General features: G+C 48.6%; 1 long non-coding RNA gene across 1 annotated transcript; it reads left to right on the top strand.

Annotated features, from left to right (window-relative positions):
- Nucleotides 1-146: 146 nt before the first annotated feature.
- Nucleotides 147-23,023, top strand: LOC112554784. The gene is made up of 4 exons (XR_003097317.1): nt 147-251; nt 866-976; nt 16,243-16,369; nt 22,269-23,023. It is a non-coding gene; the product is annotated as an uncharacterized LOC112554784 (long non-coding RNA).
- Nucleotides 23,024-24,830: the final 1,807 nt, after the last annotated feature.

Raw genomic sequence — 24,830 nt, 5'->3', positions numbered from 1 at the left:
AGCATTAAATAATTGAGTCCGAACTGCATGTTGTAATCAAAGACTAAGGAAGGACCTGTTCAGACTCGGTAGACATTCTACCCCGGGTGCCAACTGCACCAACTTTGCTGACATGACACTGAAGTGGTTGCCCTCTATGATGGCAGACTGTAACCCAGAGAGGACACTAGAGAGGACAGGCAACCAAAGTACAACCTGGCTGTGATGTCACTTCTCACCTTGTAACCATCTCAGGGTGCGTGTGTACCTGGGTAGGTTTGCATTCAGTCCAGTCGTTTGTAAACAATGTTGTTGGAGAGGTCCTTCAAGCGTAGCCCCAGTGCATACATTATCTTCAAATGAGTGGCTTTATTTAATTTTAAAATTGTGTGAACAGTTCCAAGGTTTGTAAGCCTTTGACCATCGCAGGTAGCGTCTAAGTGTTGGAGAAAGTTCAAGAAAAAATTATTTTGTCTTTTCTCCTTTTAAGTACTTTGAGTTGTTTGTGGAGTATTCAAGTGTGTCGTCAGATGTACATGTTCTTTGTTTATTATCTCTCTCAAAATTGTATTAGTTGATTGTGTTTTTATATTTTTGTGTATTTATCGCATGATAGAAAAGGTGAAAGGTCAAGACCTTTTTGTGACGCCGGCTCGTTGTCATGTCATCTCTCATTAACATAGGCTGAGGCTTCTGGGATAGAGGGGTGCATGGGAGGATGTCGGAGGTACAAACAGGGGGTCAGTCAGTCTACGCGGGCTTTTGTGGGAAATTCGCGGTTTTTCTCATGTTTACAATAAAATCACAACAGCCCACAACACACTCCAACAATTGTTGTGTGGCCTTACTAGCAGCAGTGAGATTTATTTATTTATTTATTTCTCAGGCTACAGGCTGCCTTCGCCACATCACGTGATGCTGATGACAACTTTACAATGATCGATAGTCAACCTCCTCCTGATGTCTTCTGGCACCCTCCCTCATCCCCCTTTCTCGTGTGAGCTTTTATGATTTGTAAAAACAATATTAAGGACAAACAAATTTCACTTCAAACAGTTTCATTTTTATTTTGATTATTAATGTTATTGGCAGCTCAGTAACTGGGGGGCATGGTGAGGTGGCCATTGCCATGACAGTCGCGAGAGGTCTTGTAATCCATGCAGATTAAATTTGTTTAATTCTTTACATTTTATCCTGCTTGAGTTTTTGGCCCCAAATATCAAATACGGGGTCACCTGGAGCGAACTAAACAGCCACATGAAAGGGTGCATGAAGATAGAAAAATTAATATATTGCCATGAAGTGGAAGTGGGAACATATGCAAAAGTCGTAATTCAATATTGAAAATGCAGATGAGGACAAATCAGAGGAGTTCACGGGCAAAAAGAGAAGAAGAAAATTTTAAAAAGAAAAGAAAAATTGGGCGCGGGTTTGTCTGAAGCGGGTGTCAGAATGAGAGCAAGGAAAAGGTAAACGATAAAAACGAAGTTGGAAGAGCATGAAGAACAATCAGATGTGAGGAAGGGGTCGGCATGCACGTGCAGATAGGCGTGGTGAGAGAAGGGACGAACACGAGAGAGAGTGAGAGAGAGAGAGGGGAGCTAACTGCACGGGCCTGAAGGACCCAGGTTTTATTTCCTCCTTCGTCACTGCGTGACCGCGGGTGGATATACGCCTAGAGACACTTCAAAGGGCCCTCGGCCTCCGCCGCTTTTGACAGATATATCAATTTCCAGGACAGCGATTTGAATGAAAATAGTCAAACTGCAAAAGAGCGACGAGGGGCGAGAGAAAAGCTTTCACTGGCCACAGAAGGAAGGAGGTGGGGAGGGAGACATATTGCTCTTCATTCTGCTTTGACCAAAGCCTGGCACGGCATTGAAAGGCGGCGAAGTCCTCCTGCGAGCGCCAAAAGTCAAAGGGCATGAAAGGAGGGCCGCCCGGTGTTGCGACTTGCCCCATTGTTACAATCGGCGAGGTACGATTTGCCCCCAGTGGCATGAATGGGATTCGGCAATATTACCCCGACCACCACCTCCCCTGCCCTCCCCCTTTGATTTTATCTGCGGACGATCTGACTTAATATCTTCCCCTCCTCCTGCCCTCCTGTGTGGGTTCCTGCCTTGCTTGTCTGTTTGTCTGTGTGTTTGTGTGTGTGTGTGAGAGAGACAGAGACAGAGATCCCACGTGCACGTTACATCTGTGTTGGTGAAAGAGAAAGTAAATATTTCATTGATGTTGATGTCAAGAGCGACACCAAACGGTAGTAAAATGAGTGAAATATTGAAATTAGCTTATAAGGGATTTTTATAAATTAAAAACGACACCCAAGGAAGGCTTGTTAACAACAACAACAACAACAACAACAACAACAACAACAACAACAACAACAACAACACGTCAACAGTGCAGTGACTAGTTGTTAGGCCTTTCAGCTGGAACTAGTGAAAGCTTTTTGTAACAAACTGCAGGTTTACCTTTGGAAGTTTTTACTCTTGTAACAACTCGTGTTTGTTTCTTGCGACTGCAACAGGCTTCCAGCACGTTGTTGTTGTTGTTGTTGTTGTTGTTGTTGTTGTTAATAATGATGATGACGGCAAAGACGAGGAAGAAAGAAGACGTTTTATCATGTAACCGAAGTGTACCCGCCCAAAGAAAATGCTACAATGGCGGTGGGTCACGTGATTCCAGCCGTCAGCCAGACAATGACGGTGTTGATGTTGAGTCTGGCGATGATGTCCCGCACGCCCAGGTAGCGCTGGTGTGGTCGTCGCCGGTGGTAGGTGTTGCAGGTCCTGTCACCTCTCTGACTCGCGTTCCAACGGCAGAAAGCTCGCGCCTCAAAGGACCTGCCGCTAGGTGGCGCAGTGGGCCGCGAGTCGCACGTCCTCCACAACAGTCCATTGACAGTCTGGACAATGGCGACTGAGGCTTATTGGCATTCCTGCCACCCGGCAACCGCCTGGCATGGCTGTGAACACCACCCGTGTGTGGGAATACCTGTGTGTGTGTGTGAGAGAGAGAGAGACAGAGTGACTGCAAGACAAATACAACCTAGTGTCCATTTTTGTTTGCTGTCTTCAGACGTCCCTGTGACACTGTAGTCTGACCTACCGGGTGCCAGCAGACGACAACAGTTTGCTGGCCATCGCCAGTGTCACAGCCTTCAGCATCTGACCATAGTTTTGTGTGTTAAACAAATAGTTTTATTTATTTATTTATTTATTTATTTATTTTTCTCGCTAAGCACAAATGTACACCAACAATTTTCTAAAGTATGACAGGATCTTGGTAAAACATAATTTGTTGCAATCCATTTGCTTTGAGCTTGGCAATGAGGGTGACGTGCACATTACATGTAATTACAAGTGTCTTACACAACATTAATGTAATTACAAGTGTCTTACACAACATTACATGTAATTACAAGTGTCTCACACAACATTAATGTAATTACAAGTCTCACACAACATTACATGTAATTATCATGCCTCACACAACATTACATGTAATTACAAGTGTCTTACACAACATTTAATGTAATTACAAGTGTCTCACACAACATGTAATGTAATTACAAGTCTCACACAACATTACATGTAATTACATGCCTCACACAAAATTAAATGTAATTACAAGTGTTTCACACAAAATCACACGCAGCCATTGATGTGTGACAGTGTGTAGGTGGGAAGTGTGACAGTATCGCGGGTGTGAAAGGTGTGTTCATATTGACTGGGTCAGGTGACTGCAATAAATTCCCTTTTCCGTGGCATGTTCCTCTGTCTTCCTGTTGCTCTTTCGCCATTTGATATTTTGGTGTGTTGCTGTCTACATCTTCTTCCTCCACTTGTTTTTACTTTTGTTTACCTTCTCGTGATGTTTCGGTTCTAAACTCTGCCGGCTTCTAAAAGCTATTTTCCCAAACAAACAGCCAGTGTAAGCAGCAGATGTTCATTGTGTATTTATTTATTTTGTGATATCTAGAAACACGCCCACACACACGCACTACACGCTCTTATTCGTCCTCTCTCTCTCTCTTCAGACGACGGGGTGGCGACCTTCTGCTAGTTTGCTGTGTGACTTGGCCTAGTCATTGCCTGGGTGGCTGACTGGGTGGCTGGGTGGCTTAGCCAGCCATATGCTTGCAGGTTTTTGGCATGATGTTTGTGGTTTGGGCCTTCCGAGATGGAGAAATTTGTCTGGAGGGGGGCAATTTGTGCCCGCGAGTGTTTGCCTTCTTCTGTGAGGCTTTCTTGTGCTCACGGCTATATTTTAAATTATATTTCTTTCTTCATTACGTCATGTCACACCAACATTTTAGATATTTACTCACGAGGACAGGCAAACATCGGCAGGTCTCGGCCCTCGCCGACCAGTGTTTGCCTGCGGGCAGCAAGTTTCCAGCCGCCGTGTTTTCGGGTGGAGGCCAGTGTGCGCACCCGTCTACTCTAGCTGAAGTGGGGTAGCACACATACACGCACGCGCCCCGACATGTTCACAGTGGCAAGCCCGGGTACTTGCAGACATCCCTTCACCAGCGGCATTGGGAAGAACCGGGTGTGTGAGTGCACCACCAGGGTTGTAGCGGTTGTCGGTGAGGCTGGCGATGTTAGGTAACGCACCTCACGTGTCACATCCATGGGTAGATAGTCAGCCACCCTGTTGGGGCAGTGTCTTGTGAAGAGAGGCTTTGGAGAAGGCGAAGTTGTACTTGAGCTTTCATGGCGGCTGAAATACCCGAGGTGAAGTCGCTTTGCTGTTGTAGACCATCTGTGATTGTAAGTGCGCTCGTGCATGCGACTACGTGTACCCGCTTGAGTGTATCAGACAGACATCCAAGACCTACCGAATTACATCCCTCAGTAGATAACATTGCCTGTCCGTCCGTCCGTCCGTTTTGCAAACATTTTCGCTCTCTCTCTCTCACACACACACATGCACATACACACATACACACATACCCGTCTCTGTTTCACAAGTTGGGACAGCTGAATCTCACCGTCACCTCCAGACCTTCCTTGACACCTGGGTGTGAAAACGCAAGCTTCACACAGGCCCCCAACTTTAGAGGTGGCACCCGACAAAACACTCCGCCTGCCCTCTTTTCCCAAGTTTTCCGTTTTCCCCAACGAAGTTTGTACCCAAGTTATTTTTTCTTGGGTCTGTAGTTTTCACAAAACGCTTGACTGGACCCGGGTGTTGGCAGCCATGCGTGACAGGCCATAGATCACTGCAGCGTGGCAGGTAGACCCCTCCAGACCGCCGGGGCCTGTTATCTGTTCATCTGACGACGAGCGGCCTTTGTGGGGACAGACAGGTCTTATGCTATCATAGCGCACAGGTAAGGCGAGAAGCTGCTGTTAGTTCCACCAGCCTCCACCCGCTCCTCCAGACACTCGCCAGTGATGTCAGCCTCTTCCCCTCGTCTGTCTTTGAGTGTTTGTGACCTCATTTCTCCCCCTCCCTCTCTCGTCCCCACCTCCGCCAGTTTCCCATCTCCCCCGACAGGTTTGTCGCATCTCTCCGTCTCATCTCACCGAAAGTTGACACCCACAGTTTAAAATATTAATACCAACGCCTTTGCATCGGGTACTGTAGCAGGGTGGGCATCGACAAAATTGCGACAACTGTGGAGAGCGAGTTGAAGACATACCTGGCAACAAATTAATTTACTTATGTTTCCGGCAAGGATAGAGGGAGGGCCAGGCTGTGACTGAGGGCCGTGAGGTGCACTGGACGCAACATGAATAAGAAAGTAAACTCACTTTGTCCTCACTCCCGCCTCTTCAAACACTTCACATCCCCGGGTATGTCCACCTTTCTTCTTTCTCTCTCGCTCACGATGTGTTTGTGTGTGTGTTTTCCTTCTCTCTCTCTCACACACACATATACCTTCACATCAAATAAAAAGTTTAATTACATCCAATGGCGACTCACTGAGCAGGTGCTACTACAGTAGTTTTGTTGCAAAACCCACGAAAACTTTGTTGTTGTTTCAGAAACCTCTGCGAAATATCAACAATAACAACAACAAAACAAATGTCTGAATATTGTCGATGAAGCTGATGTTAAATTGGTGTCGGGTGCCATGGTGGAGGTAGAGCCACACCACTGCCAGCGTCCAGCGTGGATCCTGTCAGTGTCACGTGACGGGTGGCTGTCACCCGGGTAGACGAGGGTGGTGCAGTAGTAGTCGCCACACAGGACGCGCACCCGACGCTCGGTGTTTGAGGTTTGGCGGCAGTTGCGAGTCTGTCCAACAGGACATCGCCGCTCAGGGAACATGCTGAAGTTTAAAGACGAGGAGGATCTGTGTGGGGTGAGAGAGGGAAATATGTGTTTGTGTTTGTCTGTGCGTACGCTAGCAGATTGTGTCGAGTGTGTCTTCCCTACTCTAATGACACTCTGTGTTCATACAACACCTTCTCATCAACAACCGCTAACAACCTCATTTCCATCGCACCGGACCGTCACGATTTCAAAAATAAACTTTTATGACGAGGTCTGCCAGTCACCACCTTGACCTGATCACGACTACTTTGGGATTCGAACCCGGAAGCAGTGTAACGTCGGTAACCAAACACTTCTTGAGGAGCCACAAAGGTGGATCCTTCCTGTTCTGTCAGCAAGGGGAGAGACACCCGACTTCAAGTTGATAATCACACCCGTCTAAAACCATTGCCACAGACAAGGTATCGAGCAACAGTCGTCACAGTCAGTGATTATCCAACATAAAATGTCCGATCTGCGAATCATTTAATCTCTGTAATCTGGATTGTTTACTGTGCAGTCACGTGTCTGTCTTGCTCGCACCTTGCCTGTCCTTCGTCTTCTGCACGTGATCAGCAGCAGCAGCAGAAATGACACGTGTCTTCATGCAAGCGCACACAAACACACAAACACACACACACACATCCACACACCACACACACACACACAAACACACATGCACACACAGACGGTGTAGTGGACGTTAGGTTATGGAGGAGCAGGTGCGGGTGCGGTCCGTGGAACTGTCTCACGTACTGACTGGCACAGCGCGCGCCCCACTCGCAAGGTTATGCAAATATGATTAAGCGGCTTCAATACGACGGCGGCCTGCGGAGATCGGGCGAGAGACTTGTGTGAGACTTGTGGGAGACTTGTGTGAGATTTGTGCGAGACTTGCGCGAGACTTGTGCGAGACTTGTGCTTACTGCGATCAGCAAGACGAGGCGGCGGCCCACGAGACTAAAACAAGAAACTTCAAGCCGCGTTCAGAAGTCGCTCGCCCTCCCCACCCGTCCTTGTCCACTTCCTGCAGTCTCTGATTCACTTTGCATTATTCATGGCACACCGCAAATCACTTGCACACACAACAGGGGGGTGAGCAGCCATTAGCATCAGCATCCTTTTAAATTTTAGGAAAATATGAAAATGTTATTTGTGGCTTCAACTTAAGATGGTCGTGTTAGACTTGTAAATGAGAAGCAGAGCACTGGCTGCCCTTTGTAACAACCTTGTTGTGCTTAATGTTTATTTCCATGGACATAAAATGTCTCAAATACGGACATCAGATCCCGTGTATAGTAAAGGAACTTGTTGCTTCTCTAGGTTAGGAGAAGGTTTCCGTTTGTTTTGTTTTCAAGACAGCAAGTGGTGCCCCTCCCTCACACAAGCTGGCTGAGGCCAAAAAGAAGAGAAAATGGACCAGTGTCCATCTCTCTGTCGAAGAAATCAAAGATACGCCAATCACTTGCTGACTAGGTTCACATGGGGTTCAAGATCACATGGGTTTGTTTTTTTTTTAATAAAGGTGGAAGCTCCCACCAAGTATTTCTTCCGACGACCTCTTCCAGACTTTGCGAGAATTGAGGGAGAAAATTGGAGGTAAATTTGAGCAAAGATCACGAAGTCGTTCCAAAGTGTGCCTCACACAAAGAACTTGTACCATTTGCACCCGATGAGGCTCTGTCAAGCCCCGATGTTCCGTGGACATGTCCGCCATGTTGGCAGTCCACACAGGAGACGAGGAGGAGACAGCGCGCGACTCGGTGCATTCTTCCTACCCTGGGTACGAGCTCCAGAAACTCTGTGGTCGGGATGGAATCTCTTGGCGCCCTGTGTCCATCAGATTTTATTAGCCTTTGGGATTTACAGAGAGGAACCCTGGATGTGCGACACATGATGGTTGTGGCAGACCAGACTTTGGTAGCACGCGCAGTAGTTTCACAGTTCGCCATCAAGTCTGAACTCGATGGAAATTTTTTTCTCCTTTTCGAGGTAGCTCCCACTAATTTCTTCTCCCTCTGTCTCTCAATGGCGGAGGCTTAGCCTTAAGTTATGGTTCTACAGATGTAACCAAGATGCGAGGCCACACTCTGATGGTGTCTGGATGGTGGCCAACGCTTTTCCAAGTAGACGGTGGCCGAGGGGAAGTGAAAACAGTTGCTGAAGGTGGCCTCCAGTACCTGGACAGAACATGAACTGTTGACACCTTGTGTGTGAAGTGGCCAACATAGCATCTTGCCAGCAAGTCGGCCCTCGCCAGCGGTCTGTTGTCAACGTGTCGGAGTCTCAAAGACCCTTGACAATTGATACGCTCCATTGACTCGCTGTGAAACACTCACTATGGACAATCATCCCCCACCCACTCATCCACCCTTCTGGTCAGCTCAACTGGAAACATGCGATAACACGATCACCTTGAGGCCATCGGGTGGACAGGTGGTCACAAGTGTGGGTGTCGCTGCTACTGAGGGTGTAGCAATATGAATCGTTGAGCAATATAAATCGTTGAAGCGAGGCATGTGAAGAGAATGTACTGAACCTAACAAGAAATAAAATACTACAAAGTTAAATTTAACAGTTGATAAACATGAAACGTTTAGGTTCAAATTATTATAGCTTGCAAGTGATGTGGATAGTGGACTATTTTTGTTTGATATCCTGCGCGAGTGGGTGTTTGATCGTCTGCTAAAGAGTAAGTACAGGTCAAATTTAAATAAAAAATAACATCTTAGAAAAATACCACGAAAATGTCTGCTAATCCATTCAACAACACTACAAGATCCAGAGTTTCTACGCCTCGCTTCAACGATTCATATTGCTACAAGGGCAGGTATGGGATCGGAGGACTGGGAGGGCATGTACCTCGCACTGCGTGTGATGCAGGTGGGCAGGTGGGTGAGTTCCTACCCCTCCTCCAGCAGGGTGATATCGCTATCAGGGGTAAGCCTTGTCTCATCAAGTAAACCACCCTGAATGGTGGAAGGAAGGTATCAAACTGAAAGAACTTTGCTGATGCTGGAATAGTTTCACACAAGATTGTTTATTTATTTTCCTGTTCCTAATCTTCACAGTCTACCCATTCCCACTTCGCCTACAACATGATTGTGGTGGGAGCAGGTGACCCTTGACACTTCACTTTTTACAACAGGGAAGACACTCATGCATTTTGTTTTTCTTTTACGTCTTTTCCTCCCTCCATTTTCAGTTTTCTTGGTACTCATTCTCAGTTTTTCCTTGTTTCAGTTGAGGTCGCTGTACAGACGGTGCCTGCCACTAATCCTGTCAACTCCACATTGTTTCCTTAAAGATGTTTGCTCTCCTTTTAAGGGTAACTTTGGTCTTTCTTGGAATTAATTTAATCTGTTGGTTCGTGCATTCGTTATCTGGTCCCTATGCTCGTTCGTCCATCCATTTTCGATTCCTGTTTTCTTGTCTTCCTTTTGTCTTCAGGAGGTTCGGCAATCTTCTGTTTTTGTTCAAGGTGTGAAGAACAACTTCAAAGAAGGTACGAAGTGACTGCAAACCTTTTGTTGTCAATGAAATCAGTCGATGACCTCGGCTCTGTGTCCCCACCCCCACCCATGCCACCCTTGGTGACTAACGGTCATGGCTGTGGTGAACGTTGGTCTGTCTGTTCCTGGTGACACTTGCTGTAACCTGCTGCTCGACAGACAGGAACCCAGTCCTCCATTGTTACCCCGACCCACCCCACCCAAACCTTGAGCAGCGCCAGCAAATGTCGATGAGCTGAGTGGAGGTTGTCACAGTGGAGCTGATCAATGGTGGCGGCCACGAGCCTCCACAAACAAATGTTCACTGAACTGTGAATGTCGACAGGTAGACCGCATCCACAGTTGTGTACTGTGTAGACTGCACTTTACCGGCATCGATCTCGTGTTTGTTTGTGTGTGTGTGTGTGTGTGTGTGTGTGTGTGTGTGTGTGTGTGTTCACTTCTAAATGTTTGTGTCCACACCTGTGTGAGCACTTGTGTACACCTGTGGTTACGAGCTGTGTCATCACAGTAACCTGTACACAAGACGACAGTTTCTCCTGTGGTAGCTGGAATGCTACAGTCCATCAGTTTGGTAGTACACGTGCACGTGTTGAACTTGTCGGTGATGGTCGGTGTGAACGTAGTGGTTGGGTTGGTTGATTGCCTGAAGGAGAAGGAAGGAAACTGGAGTACCCTGAGAAAATCCTCCACCACCAGCCCTGTGAACAAGTTCCACGTACAGAGAGTGACCCGAGACGAGATGTGAACCCGGGACTTCTCACTGCAGTGTTGTAACCAACCACTACACCACCGGGCGCCCCCTACGTCGTGGTTGTGTCGAGAGAAAAAAGATGAAGACCTCCTTCATGGTTGATTAGGTTACGTGACCAGGAACAAATGGCTGTCGTCCTGCAGAAAACAGTTCCTTGGGTGAGCTATATATATACACACACTTACACACACATACACACACACACATACACACACACATACACACACATACACACACCTATATATATTATAAAACCTGTCATCGCAGGCCTGTCAGGTGTGGAGTACAGACCAGATCACATGTCATCCACGGTGTCCTCAGTGAACCTGTCACCACTTGTCCTGTGAGGCTTCAGACCCTCGTCCTCCCCACAAACTTAAAATGGCGCCGACAGACTTTTCCTCCCGGCATATTGTATTCGGCAAATGGGACAACACCACAGTGGAACCTGTCCTAGTGTCTCCATTGTCAGCCTGGCATCCCAGACATGCACCTTCTGCCCATCAGTTACTGGCAGTTGAGAGTCAAGGACAAGTGGAAGTTGTAAGCTTGTTAGCGGTCTGTACAAACCTCATAAACCTGATAAACCGTTGCCGCACACCACAGGGAGGGTGGGGAGCATGGGGGTGAAAGGGAGGGGGTAGGAATGTGACTCAGATGCTGAAAGTGAGGAAAGCGGTCGGAGTGCAAGAGAGCAGCAGGACAGGCAGCTGGGTGTGTATGTTTCCGGTTGGTGGCCACTGGCAATTTGCGGTGTCTGGTGCCAGACTGCAGGGCTGAATGGCTCTAATCAGCACCAACTTCACTGCCAGGCTTGGCAGGGCGCGCGCTGGGCCCCACAGTTGCTCTTGTCAACACAGCCAGGACCTCGTCCACAATGGGCTGGAAAATGAGGGGCAGCCTCCTCTCCTCAGTCTGCTTGTCATCTTCCTCCTCCTGTTCGTCTACGTGTGTGTGTGTTGTGTACAGCGTGACAACTCAACAGCTAGTGTGTAGGTGTGTGCGCACGAGCGAGATACGTATTTATTTTTGTGTGTTTGCGTTCATTTTTATGTATGTGTGTGTGCACGTGTAAGCTGTGTTCAGACGTGTATACCTCGCCATCACACAAGAAACTCTTAAAAACAACTTTTAGATCATCATCATCATCATCATCTTATAAAGATAATAACTAAGAAAACAATTTTAATGTCTGTTACTGCTTCCAAAAAACAAACAAAAAAAAAGAAATGGTGTGGTTGCCTTGACACGTCGTTAACCCCGCTAAATGTCTTTATGAGTTCAGCTCACGTGCAAGCAGATCCTTTATTACTCAGTCAGCATGGCGCGCGGCGCAGCAAAGCAGAACACACCTGTGCCGCCAGGTAAAGCGTCTACCCGTTTCCGGCCCCGGGTGGGTTCGCAGCAGGCTGCAGCTTCTACCGGACGCACGGCCTGCATGTCGACTGGCAGCTGTAAGCTGCTGGGATTAATCGTCGCGATCGTTAGTGGAGGACAGCAGGCTCGCTTCATTACATCTCGGAGGGCGATGTCGATAATGACGACAGTATCATATCACCTGTCTGCCTTGAGCTCTGTGCTGCTACTGTCGGCCCCCTTGACCTCTAGGGGGTCTCCTTTAGAAGAGAACCCCACTCCCCCCGGTCTGAACTCTGCATCCCTGGCAAGGTGAGGACAGGTGTCAAAAGTCCCCTTTCAAAAATTCCTCTCGTGAAGCCAAGTCGTGCTTCAACCCTAACGAGCGTCTCATTAAGCAGGTGAACACAGGTGTCAAAGTGCTTGAGAGACCGCGTCACCTTAATTAGGGGCTCATTAACGACAGGTGAGTACAGATGTCACAGCCTCAAGCATCGCTCACTCACGTCCAAGAGTTGTGGTGAGTGTGGAGGATGTGCAAGTCTCCATTATTACATAAGGACACCTGACAACTGGACACCTTGATGATTCACGAGGTCGCCATGGCCACGTGGACTGACCACAGGTAGAAGAGCGTGTCGTGAAGTGGGGAGTGGGGTCTAGATAGGGGTGTAGGTGCCAGGGGTGGGAGATCGTGAGGAGAGTGCATACCATAGCATAATCACTCGGGGTTTAATATTATTTGATATTAAATATCATTCATCAGCGTTCACATCATCATCAATTTCATCATCTTATCGCCATAAACAAACACCACAGAAGGTCTCTGTCTCTCTCTCTCTGTCTCTCTCACAGAGAGAAGGAAGGTGGGAGGGAGAGGATGCGTGCCTTCACTGCTGCAGTCCTGTCGCTAATTGCATTTCACGGCAGTTTCAAACCGCGGCACTTGCAGACTGGGGCTGAAAGGAAGCTGGTGAAATATCCAAGAAGCAAAATAAATATGGAAGATGGCGGCGCTGTTTAATGCCGCCAAACGCATGGGCGGGTCTGTGGGAACAGAAGAGCTTCCTACAAAATTGATAGCAGACGACACGGCCTGGCTGCACTCCCCCTGAATTATGTAGGAAAACACGCGGCATACCCGTCGGCCCTTGTCACGGGTGACTGCGCGGGTACAATGCACACTAGTTCGACTCCGCTTGCTATGGGGTGGGGGGTGGTGGAGGGGAAGGGCGGTGACTGTCGCACTTGGTCAAGCAGCTGTGAGAGGTTGTCTCCCGTCCCTGGTGTTGCAGGCAGCATGGGAGGACTGTGGGTATCCTGCACTACGGGTGGATTGACGTATCATCGAGTATTTCATCTCACAGAGACAAACGCGACCAGGTGTGGACATCATCATCATCTACACCTGTGATCACCTGATACCAGGTGCGCTGCCATCAAAGTGCGGTGGTCGCTAGAAGCAGTGGATTCCTGTGGGAGAGCGGGAGACAATCCACTCCGGGTACATTGTCCACACAACTAAGCAACGGTCAGTCACATGGGAGGTCAGGACAAAGAGCGGCTGATGAGACGATTGTTTTACCTAAGCAAGTCTTTGAACTGATGCACTGTCACTGGCGATGACTATTTCACGACTTTGGTTTCCGGGGACTGATGTCTGGCGGTGATTGTTGTGAACAGTTCTCTGTCCGACCAACAAAGCAACTTACAAACACATCAGCTGTTAGTCCCCCAACTGCCACAGTTACCGACTACAGCGCGCCACTGTCCCGTTCTTTGATCCACCCGACAGCTTGCTCACCACAGACCCACACGTTCCGGTTCAGTGACCCAGAAACTCACGACCTGGGAGAGATCCGGTCTGTGTACAGTGGTGACGTAGGCCAGACACTGGGGTGGAAGGTAAGACAAGTTGGCATGGCTGATCAGGGGCAGCAGGCCTGCACACAGCAGGTGCCCGGGCAGGTCACGGGGCAGGTCACGGGGCAGTCTTGGACTAGCAACCCACCTTCGGGTGCTGGCTTCAAGTACATGTGGGTGCAGGGAAGCCATGACATGGAGCGACACCAGACAAACAATGTAATGATGTATTGTATATACAAACAATGTAATGATGTATTGTATATCACAGAATTCAGGGATTATATTACTCAAAACTGCGTACAGTACGCATTACAAGTTCGGGGGACCCTTCAGTTTTCGTCAATGGGGTCCCAGGGGAACCATCACATTTGGGCGAAGAACAGATACAAAATAGAATTAGTGTCGTGTCTGACATCGTAGCACAATCTAGTCTTGTCGTCTGCTACAAGGTGAGAGTTCCTTCCCTTGCACCTTCTCAAACAACCTATGAAAGCCCTCTGTCCGAGTGTCTGTCATTCCTCTTCCACACTCCGTCCTGTCGGTTGGTCCTTGCTGCTACAACCTACCCGGCTTGTCGTGCCCCGGGGGCAGGAGGTAAACCGTGTGAAATCAGTTGTAAGACAGGTAGCGCCCCCTAGCCCTCAAGCGCCACCTGGTAGGTTTGTTACCTGTGTCCGTCCATCTAGTCCTCTGGCCAGACACCGGTACCTGCCCCAATTTCACGCATGACCGATGCTCTACCTTGTTGCCTGTTCACCCGAGACAAGGAGCACCGACACGGCGGATGGAGTGAAAGAAGCAATCTCTTGGTCTGTCACTCACTCTCTGTCACACTCACTGTTGCCCAACAAGCAGTCAGTTGACACGGCCACGGTCTAGTGACCACGGGATGCTTATGCAATGTAGTGGCCGGCAGGGGGCGTGACGACTTTCTAGACGATTACCCAGCGGCAGGGACCGTTCACCGCTAGATGTCAGTGGAGGGTGGCGACAACACCAGACACTACCTCCCTCTGTCTTCCTACCTGAAGGTTTGCTTCTCAGGTACATCGTCCTGTAGGTGGCAGTAGCTTACACGAGGCTGCTACAAGACTACGACTGTGCTCAGAGATGGAAATAAAGTTCACAGACGTTTAACTTGTGTGGAAGCTGAACTTACTTATTATTTTAGGATTAATTTCATCTCTCACTCACGCACGCACGCATACTTACATATATGTTACACAATTCTAAACTTCGGCAGTTGCAGCCAGTGTATCACTTCTACCAGCCAGCAGGCCGGCCAGCACCGTGTGGCTGACTCCAGCATCCAGTGGTGCGAGTCTGTGATGGACTGCTCACTCTAGTAGTCGCAGCTGACGGCAACATCTACATCTCGCAGTCTCGGCACCAGGCAGACTGTGTTTGCTGATACTGCCGTCTGCTGCGATTCCTCCATTTCTTCACATTTGCTGTCATCGACCGCGGGGATGATTATCAATAGAGGAAGCAGGCCTTCCTCGCTCTGGTCGTCAGCTCGTGTAATGCCTCATCTTGCCACTTCCTTGTGGAAACTACTTTTTCTCGGCTTTCTGACAATAGCCGACACATCCGGGTACAAATCCTGGGTCTGTGTCGTCTGTAACGGACCTGCCACTTCCGTGTACAAACAACTTTGTCAGGTGTGACCTCCACTCTGGCTCCCCAAGGCAACTGTCGCTTCCCTCCACAAACTCTCGCCTCTGTTGGCCTCACAGACCCTCGCCAGCTTCTACAGACTCGTGTGTCGCCTGCAGGAGGGATGCCATCCATCATTAAGGTTCTTTTATCTGTCGGCCTCAGGTTGCCACACACCCTTCAGGTAAAACAACAACCAGTGCTTGGGTCCTGTCACATGTGTTGTCTGTAAGCTTCGGTCTTTGTTGTTGAGGGCAACACTTGGTCACCGACACGACTGGCTGTTGACAAGTGTAGCCTCGTGGTCACTTTGCTGGACAATGTGTTCACTGGTGTTTGCATGATTGCTGTCATGGTCGTTGTTGGTATTTTTTCTCATTTATGAACAAAGCGTAGTTCCCTTACCGAGAGGTGGCCTTGTCACTTATCACTTATCACTTATCACTTATCACAACCCGTGGCAACAACAACTATCACTCACTGAGCAAAGTGAACTGTACTCACCCCGGGGGTCTGTTAGGCTCGAGAGAGGCGCCAACAATGATGATGAGTCTCATGAAGTCAAGGGTCTGGTGAGCCATGATTGTCATTAACTGTCATTATTGCTGCTCATGTTAATTCTAGGCAACCAATCATAGTTTGAGGAAATAATGAGGATCCTTGTCCTCCCATAGCAACATTAGGTACAGACGCACGGACACTCGGATAGCAGGAAAGTACGAATGAGTAAAGTAAAGCTGACCTGCTGTAGATGTTGACAGTAAACATGATAAATAAACATGGTGTTGCTATTCTCCACGTGTGTCATTATTATTTTATTGGGACCTCTACTTCATTGTTGCACAGAAACCAAATCCGCAAGAAGAGGAAGAGAAGAAGGTGTTGGTATTCTTTGCTGTTTCCATGGAGAATCGCTTGTGACCATCACTCCGCTGGCGCCACCTGTCCTGAGCATCTGCCAACAGAAATGCAGGTAAGACACCAGGTGTCGCTACACTATCTTACAGTCCACTTGTGTTCAGTGTGTGTGTGTGCACGTGTGTGTGTGTGTGCTTGTAATGCCAGACCTTTGCATCGTATCCTCTGAGATTTCTTCAGTCGTCAGCTCACTGAACTGGAGGTTTTGGAGTGGAGGATCGTGGTTCAAATCTTGCTCGTGCCAGTGGGAAGCAAACTGAGTGTTTGCCTAATAAACACCTGATTTATCACAGGAAGGTACAGGGAGGAAGGCTGGACTTCTTACCTTGTATCAGTGAACCACTTTCTCAGCTGGACCGTTGTCTTACACCTGCTTTCTGTCTACGATGTTCACTCGATTGAGTGATTTACTTACCTGACCACGACCTCTTTCTCGACAGTTGAAGTGAACCTCCGCCGCCACAAAAGCTGCTGACCCCAGACCCCAGTGAACGCGAACCTTTGATCGTCAAAGCGAACAGAATACAGAGATTGTGCACATTGTGGGGTCCCCCTGCCCCTCCCCAACAAGTGCGAGAGGAACTGATCCCAGAGATAAGCTGAGATCAGATGTCTGGCGGTGGTACAGGAACTGCTGTCCTCAGACCGCTGGTGGGGTTGATGTCGTTGTGGGGCGGAACCCGCGTGGAGGAGACAAGTGGTTGGGTTAACGGTTGATAAGGGACAAAGGCGATGGACTTCAAGACAAGGCACCGCCGTGGGTACCCCGGAGGCAGAAAGGATAGCATGGGTTAGAACAAGGAAGGGAATAAAGGAGGAATGTCGTCTGTAAAAATGGTTGCCTCCCTCCCTCCCTCTCTCTCTCTCTCACATTCTTTCACATTCTCTGGCGCGCACACCTTCACTCACTCCCAGGACACGCGCGCGCCTTCACAATCAATGTCATCTCATATCGAGGCTAATCTGTTCCCCAAAGCGAGGCTGGCTTTGTGTTTGCTCATTATACAAAAATCAATTTGTTTTTAATTTCCAAGATTATTTGACTGCCTTTATTTCAGCGAAATGTCTAAAATCCTTTGTTGTTAACGTGCGTTGGTAGGAGTGACCCAAGATGTCTGTCCTCTGTAGTGTTTTGCTCGTCTGGACAAACAAACTTTATGTGACTTTGGTGTCCACAGCTGGGACTGTGACCATCGCCAGTTGTTACAGCAAGCAATGTTCACATCATTTGTCTGCCCGCACCTGTAGACCTCCTGGTCTGTGTACACACTTCTGTAGGTCTGTCTGGTGCTGCTGGAGACCAAACTGTCATCTTGCACCACAAGCCATCCTCTACTTCTCTTGGCCTGTCCTCACCTGTGTCCTCACCTGTGTCCTCACCTGCCACAGAAACCCGCCATGCTGTTCTTGACGAGCAGGACAGACACAACTAGGGACTGGTCGGGCATGCGCAGAGCTAAGAGGAAGGGCAGACAGTGAATTCATTGACAGAGTGATGGTGTTGGTGTTGGTGATGGTGATGGTGTTGGTGTTGGTGTCGGTGTCGGTGTTGGTGTTGGTGATGGTGTTGGTGTTGGTGTTGGTGTCGGTGTCGGTGTTGGTGTTGGTGATGGTGTTGGTGTTGGTGTTGGTGTTGGTGTTGGTGTTGGTGTCGGTGTCGGTGTTGGTGATGGTGTTGGTGTTGGTGTTACCGTCAGTGCAATGACTGTGCACTTTACTCGCCGACTACAACCACACACACCTGTAGTTCACGAGGGATTAATGGGCGACTGTGCAAAGGGCAGGCACTTACCTGCTGTACTCTCCGTCACGACCATTGATTGCCAGAGCCAGCAACTCGTTCTCAGAGGTTGGTCTTTGTTTCTTGGCGAACAGGTATTTAGAACACTTTGGTATCTGTCTGCTGCTGGCTTCAAGTCCTGCTACCCGGCATTGGATGTTTACTCTGTAGAAATGTTACAGTAAACAGACTAGTCTGCTGCTGTATACAGGCTGTGCTAGCTATTACTTATGTATAGATGTATATATATATTACTTATGTATAGTTGTGCTTGTCAACATTGCTTTTATTTATACCGGCGGGGTTTGAGCTGGAATCAGTCAAATCATGGGACGCCTGCAATCCGTTGTTTGTGATGTCGTGTGCAGAAACCCTTCACTCACTCATTCACTCACTCATTCACTCACTCATTCACTCACTACATTCTCTGGTAACTCAGTTTTTTTCAATTCATTCTGTTGGCTTTGAACTCCTGGTCGTCTTTGAAGGAGAGTGGGGATGACTAACCAAAATTCAGATTTCTATATGTGAGTGTTGGCAGCGGGCTGGGTGGGCGTGCTCGTTACAAGTCAAGAAATTTGAATTTAATGAAAACCGGTTGACAGTTCGGTTGAAATCGCTCTTTACTCTCTAGATGGTTGTCGAGGCTTTCTCTGAGGGTGTTGCAGCGGGGTAGTGGTAGACACAAGCTTCTGTGACATTTCTTTAGAGCACAGCAAGCACCTCATTGATATCTCGTTGATGTCGATGGCGAACTGTCTCCACATTTCTATTGACAACCTCCGATCTGATTTTGCCTTCCGTGTCTGTCAACATTTCGTAGATGAAGGAACTTTTCCTCCCCATGTCATTGCCAGCAATGATTCATTTGCTTGCCAGAAGTTGGTCAACATGTCTGCCTGCATCAACCAGACAGTCGCCATCGACACCACGTGACTGGCCGGCGCTTTGATGACGTGTACCCGGCGCCCTCGGGGCGAGGCGACATCACTTAGACGACCGCTTGCTGATGAGGGCCGCGATACTCGGGGTTGTGGCTGCAGGCCAGACTCCTCCCACCTTCAGCCGCTTCCACAAACCAATCAGCCGTTGCTGAGGTGTTGTTTCCACAGATCCCGTCACCGATCCCTCGGCACTCACCTGTCCAGGCAACCTTTTACTAACCCTTCCCTCCCTTCTGGCGTCAGCAGGCCCCATGATGGATCCCTCCCTCCATCTGACCACTTCCACCGCCAACACGCATCTCGCCCGCTTTGAAGGTCCGCCGTCCGCGGGTGGAAAGATCCAGAAAGATGGGACAGGAGATCATCCAAGACAAGACTGCATGGGAGTTAGCTCCTCTTGTGGGGTACCGCGCGAGGCACCCGGGCACTGCTCCTGTCCGGAGGGACTGGGCGAAATCTGTGTCGTAGCGACAGAAACGAATGTAACATTTGTTTTCTAATTGACAGTTTTCTGAGGATTTTGCCGACAACTTTATGTTGCATTTGAACTGTGCTCTGACTGTAGAATAATTTACACAAATCATGAGCATTCAAGCGCTGGAGGGAAATCAAACAGCGACACTGTGGCCACCAGTAACAGCAAATATCAACAGTTTCCTCAACATTTTCTCTTTCATCAACTCCACCAGACTCTTGTCACCTTTTGACGAGGGCTCAAGCTGAAGTGAGGTGAGCGCTGTGAGAGTCAGCACGTGAACTGAGCTACAGAAGCTAGAGAGAGAGATAGATGAACACAAGAAACAAACATGAATGCCACATCCTCAGGTGTCGCCTTCAAGCACAGACTAAAGACTCCATCATTGACAGGTAATTGTGGAAGCAACGAGCCATGGTGCGAGTGTTACTGCTGTACACGGAGGCTGTTTGCTGGTCTGTAGAGTGTTGACAGACAACAAAGTCCGACAATCACCGACCTCCACGCTTCAATAAAGGTGGGGGGAGGGGATCAGGGGGAGGGGATGGATTAATCTCCAAAGCGGGGTGGATGCCGGTGGGTCTCAAGTTACCGTTAAGTCCAACATTACGTAAGTGACGTCACCAGGTGATGGCTAACGGGAGAAAGGTGGTCAGGGTCTGAGAAGAACCACAGGTAATCACAACGGCTACCTGGCCGTTAAGGAGATCAAAGTAGCCGATAAACACGGGACTTGGTTCCCATGGCAACGGCCCCTTTTGCGCTGACTTGCGATGCCATGAAAGTGGCTGACAGCACTGAGATGGAAAAGAGGGTGTAGGAGGGTGGGGATGAAGGTGTAAAGACTGGACACCTGAATGTTTCCAGTCTGCCGGACTCTCTGTCTGTGTCCGTCCCTTCATCAGCTCTCACAGCTGTCTACCTTGCAACACTGGTCTCTCATGGTGAGAGGTCCTGTGGAGTGTTCCTCATTCCACTGGAACAGCATGGCACATCGCAGACATTTGTACTTCCTTCCTTCCTTCCTTGACACGTGCAGCCATCAGTCGCACAGTCGTCTGCTCATAAATAGCTTGCTCCGTCAGTTCTTCTCTCCTGTCAGTGTGTTGCTGGCTAGGACTGTATCAAGGAGAGGCTGACGGTGGCGAGGAAAGACACTAAAACAGAAGCTGACGACTACTTACCATAATGTTTACATTATGTTTACATTATGTTTACAGTATACAAGACTACAGCGGGGGCCACCCGTTACCTAACGCAGAGCTCAGTTCTTGTCAACCATTCCATGGCTCACCTGCAGTTTACAGATCGGGAAAACAAACACTTTTTATGTTTTCACTTATTAGTTTGGAGATGCCAGCAATCATCATGTTACCTGTTAATTAAAGAATAATTCCTGCCAACGACACCGTCCTGTACAGCGATGTCGGACTGAGTGTCGGACAACTCAGTAGTGTGTCGGACTTCAGACATCACCGTCTCATCAAAACAAAATGTTGTCCAACAACTTAATTGACATGCACGACTGATGTCATCACCTGTCAGACAGTTCCTCCCTCGCTCAGGTGCGCATCACACGGAGCGAGTGGCTGGCACCTTGTGAGAGTAGCGGCCCCTGAGCAGTGGTTGCGGTGGTTGCACTGGTTGCGGTGGTTGCGGTGGTTGGCCTAACGATTCCACTGGTCCATTGACTTGCTTCCTGATTCCTAACACCGCCTTCTCTTGGAGTGTTCCTCGTGGGTTGCTCCTGAATCGATTACCTTGGCAACCGTGCGTGTCTGTTTGCTGTCAAACCTTTGCGAGGGTGTTGTGGGATGGGATGGGGGGGTGAGTGGTTGGGGTGAAGTGGGCGAGGGTTTCCTACTGTGATGTCGCCGTCGCTAGAGGACATCGTTCTCACCTGGTTGGCATGTCTTCGACACCCATTCACAGCGGCGGCGTGGATTTAGCACCTGGACAAGGCGGCCCGCCGTCACCTCCCTGGCGCTTGGCTTGACGCCCGAGTGTTAGCGAGGGCCGCAGCTTTGTTCTCGGGTACAATGGCTGCTGGCGCTGGGTGCGCTCGTGTGTGTGTGTGCGCGCCTGCGTGCTGGAGGTGGATGTGTACTTACCTTTGACGTAAACCGGATAGGTGGAGGTTAGTGAGAGAGAGAAAGAAAGAAATGAATGTAATTTCAGTGTATCAATATTTTGTACAATTACATCACACACACGGATGGTGGGTATTTGTGTGTGAGTGAAAGCATGTTATCTATAGATGACTACGCATTGTGTGACAAGTCTGTGGGTATTCGTGTACATGTTATCCTATTTGTGTGTGCGTGTGTACAAACTCATGGCCTCAAATACTGACATGCGCGCTCGCGTACACACACACAGCAGTAATAACTAGGGCTGTGCTTGCCGCCTGACCACAGACACACAGACTCACAGTCACACAGACACACAGACACAACAGTCACACAGACACACAGTCACACAGACACAACAGTCACACAGTCACACAGACACACAGACACAGCATAGCGCAGTACACGCCCCCCAGGTCCGACAACCAGGGGCGGTAGGCGCGGTGAACCACCTTCCATCGCTGCTCACAGATGTCGGGTGGATGGCGGCAAACAGGCTGGGTGGGGGTGGTGTGGGGGTGTAAAGGCGGAGGAAGAAAAGTAAACACGTGACCTTTACTTTGACATCCTATGTTCCTTGTCTCTGACATCTCATCTCTTGTTCACTGTTCACTGGACCACACTAGGCCACCTCGTCAAGCTCAGCCTTTCAACTCAAATCTCAATTTGTGATCACATCATCGATGACGAGGACGACGACGCCGCTGCTGCTGTAAGGGGTGTGGTGGTGGAGGGGAAGGAGCTGTGCACGAGGGAGAGCTGTGGATGATGGCGGTGACGGAGTGGAGGGGAAAATCGATGAAGATGAAAGAGGAAACAGCAAACGGCAGAGCAGTTACAGCCAACAGCTTCTCACTGCTGGCAAGTCGGCAAACACCACAGACATGTCCCCCCGACTTGTCCCCCCACAACTCATTGAGCGAGTTTACAGGCAAATGCTAAATGAGGGTAATTAGGGGAGGAATCGAGGAGAGAGAGAAAGAGAGCCTTTTATACAATCTACATTAAATGGCAAGAGCAGAAAAAATAGTGGCTATAATAAACCTGCTCTTAAAGTTTGAAATCATTACGGTTATTTTTCTTTAAAAAAAAAAAAAACTGTTCAGTTCAACTGGAAAAAACTGTTCACTGAGTTTAACCAGATTATGGGTATCGCCTTCATCAAGAAGTCGGGTAGAAAATATTTCTACTCACACTCGCCACGGATTTTATTCTACACACTTCACACAAACATCATTGACATTTATGTGTTTTATTTATTTATCTTTGCTTTATTGTTTATTTCTTTATTTTGAAAAACACCGACATCGCACAGTTCATGTGTATCCACTAAGAACCTGTGTGTAAGACTTGTTTGTTTACTTCGCGAGGTTGATGTTTACACTTGAGACACGTGTCGGAGGGTTGTTGTAATATTGGGGATCACAAGCTTCTTCAGTGTTGTAATTTATCTCCCGGAGACAATATGACAACCCTCCGCCTACCTCCACCCTTCGACCCCCGGCACTGACACTGAGTGCTGGCAGTCACGTGTCTGTCGAGGACAGTGTCAGTGCGTGTCATTGCATGCGCCACCCGCCATCCCCCGACCGTTGGAGTCGTTACGACGTCACTGTTACACTTTCTCCTCAATTTCATTTCTGACATTTCTCGTCCCCTCGCACGCAAAGCCCCGACATCCCCTCCTGCCCTTCCCCCCTGTAACACACTGGAGGCTGTTCACTTGGGGGACAATGGGGGGCACGAGCTACTGAATGGAATTTTCTCGGCCTCCAGATTCCTTGAGTAAAATATCCACGTAGCAATCCCTCATCATTTCCTCACAAATCGTTTTACTCAAAATTATATTCCGCGGAAATTCGATGGCCTTGGGGTGGGGAAGGACTGCAAAGTCTCCGCCATGTGCTGACAGTGACAAGCACGTGATGACAAGTGTGACCTGTGACCTGACAGTCGTCACGCCACCAACAGAAACGCAGCGGAACAACTTGTAAGAAAAAATAAAAAAATAAAGAGCTTTGCAAAGTACTGTACCCAGACTTACCTGTCAACAAGGGTATGAGAGCTTCTCGCTAATAATATGAAAACTAAAAAATTAGAAGAAATGCGAGCGATGACAAGTCTTTTAGATGATTAATTTAATGTCAATTAATTTAGTATTTTCTTTCGCTTGTAACTTTTCATCTTCTTTTTTCTGTTCTTTGTTTACTTCATGTTTGACTGCTGATGGTGTGGCCCCCGCCCGTTGCCCTCCCCACCACAAGTCATGGCGCCTGGAAACGTGCTCCTGCCCGCTGGCAGCTCACCTCCAGAGTTGGTCTGACATTCTTCTGACAATCACACAATCCCTCTTCTTCCCCTTGTCGGCTGGCATCCTTAACGAGCTTGCACTACATGTGTGTACACCTGATAGGTACAGGTGTATCTCACCTGTGTATCGCCCTCCCATGTAGCAACGATTTATCTCTCTTGCTTTCAGCAAAAAGACCGACACGCGGCTTTTTTTATCCTTCCTTCTGCCTTTTGAAAGTCACAGAAAAAAGGATAGAAAGACTTATCTTTATGGAATGAATGAATTGTGAAACTGCTAATACGCGAAATGGGGAATTGGGAGAAAGAACGCAAGCGCGGGGACACACACACACAGACACACAGACACACAAACTCTACACACGCGCGCGCACACACACAGACAGACAGTGTGACAGCATCAGTCGATGTCAGTGAAAGTCAGACTTTCTGTTTGTTCTGCGGTCTGTCATGCACCCGGCAAGCAGCGGGTAGCTCCAGTGTAATCCCGAGTGTAACCGGACCAAGCAGGATTAAACTGTCCGCTTGACACCTTCTCCACCACCTGCCGCTTGTCAGCCACTCGTGCCGCGTGACACGATCACAGGGCCACATGGCAGGTGCTGTCATGACAGTGACAGTGACACCTGCACACAACATTGGTCTGCGGTGCAAAGTGTCTGGAGACTGGAAGATGACACAAAGTATTGTGTGACACTGTATGACACTCAAGTAGCATGACATGATGGATGACAGCATTGTGACACTAATGGATGGCAGTAACTATTATGTCAGGTGGTGTACGATATTGTGACATTGTATTGTGACTGTCAGGTGGTGTACGATATTGTTACACTGTATTGTGACTGTCAGGTGAGTGTGCGATATTGTGACACTGT

Source organism: Pomacea canaliculata, linkage group LG14 (genome assembly GCF_003073045.1).
Source record: "Pomacea canaliculata isolate SZHN2017 linkage group LG14, ASM307304v1, whole genome shotgun sequence".
NCBI lineage: Eukaryota > Metazoa > Mollusca > Gastropoda > Architaenioglossa > Ampullariidae > Pomacea > Pomacea canaliculata.
This window is presented reverse-complemented; position numbering and strand designations above follow the sequence as displayed.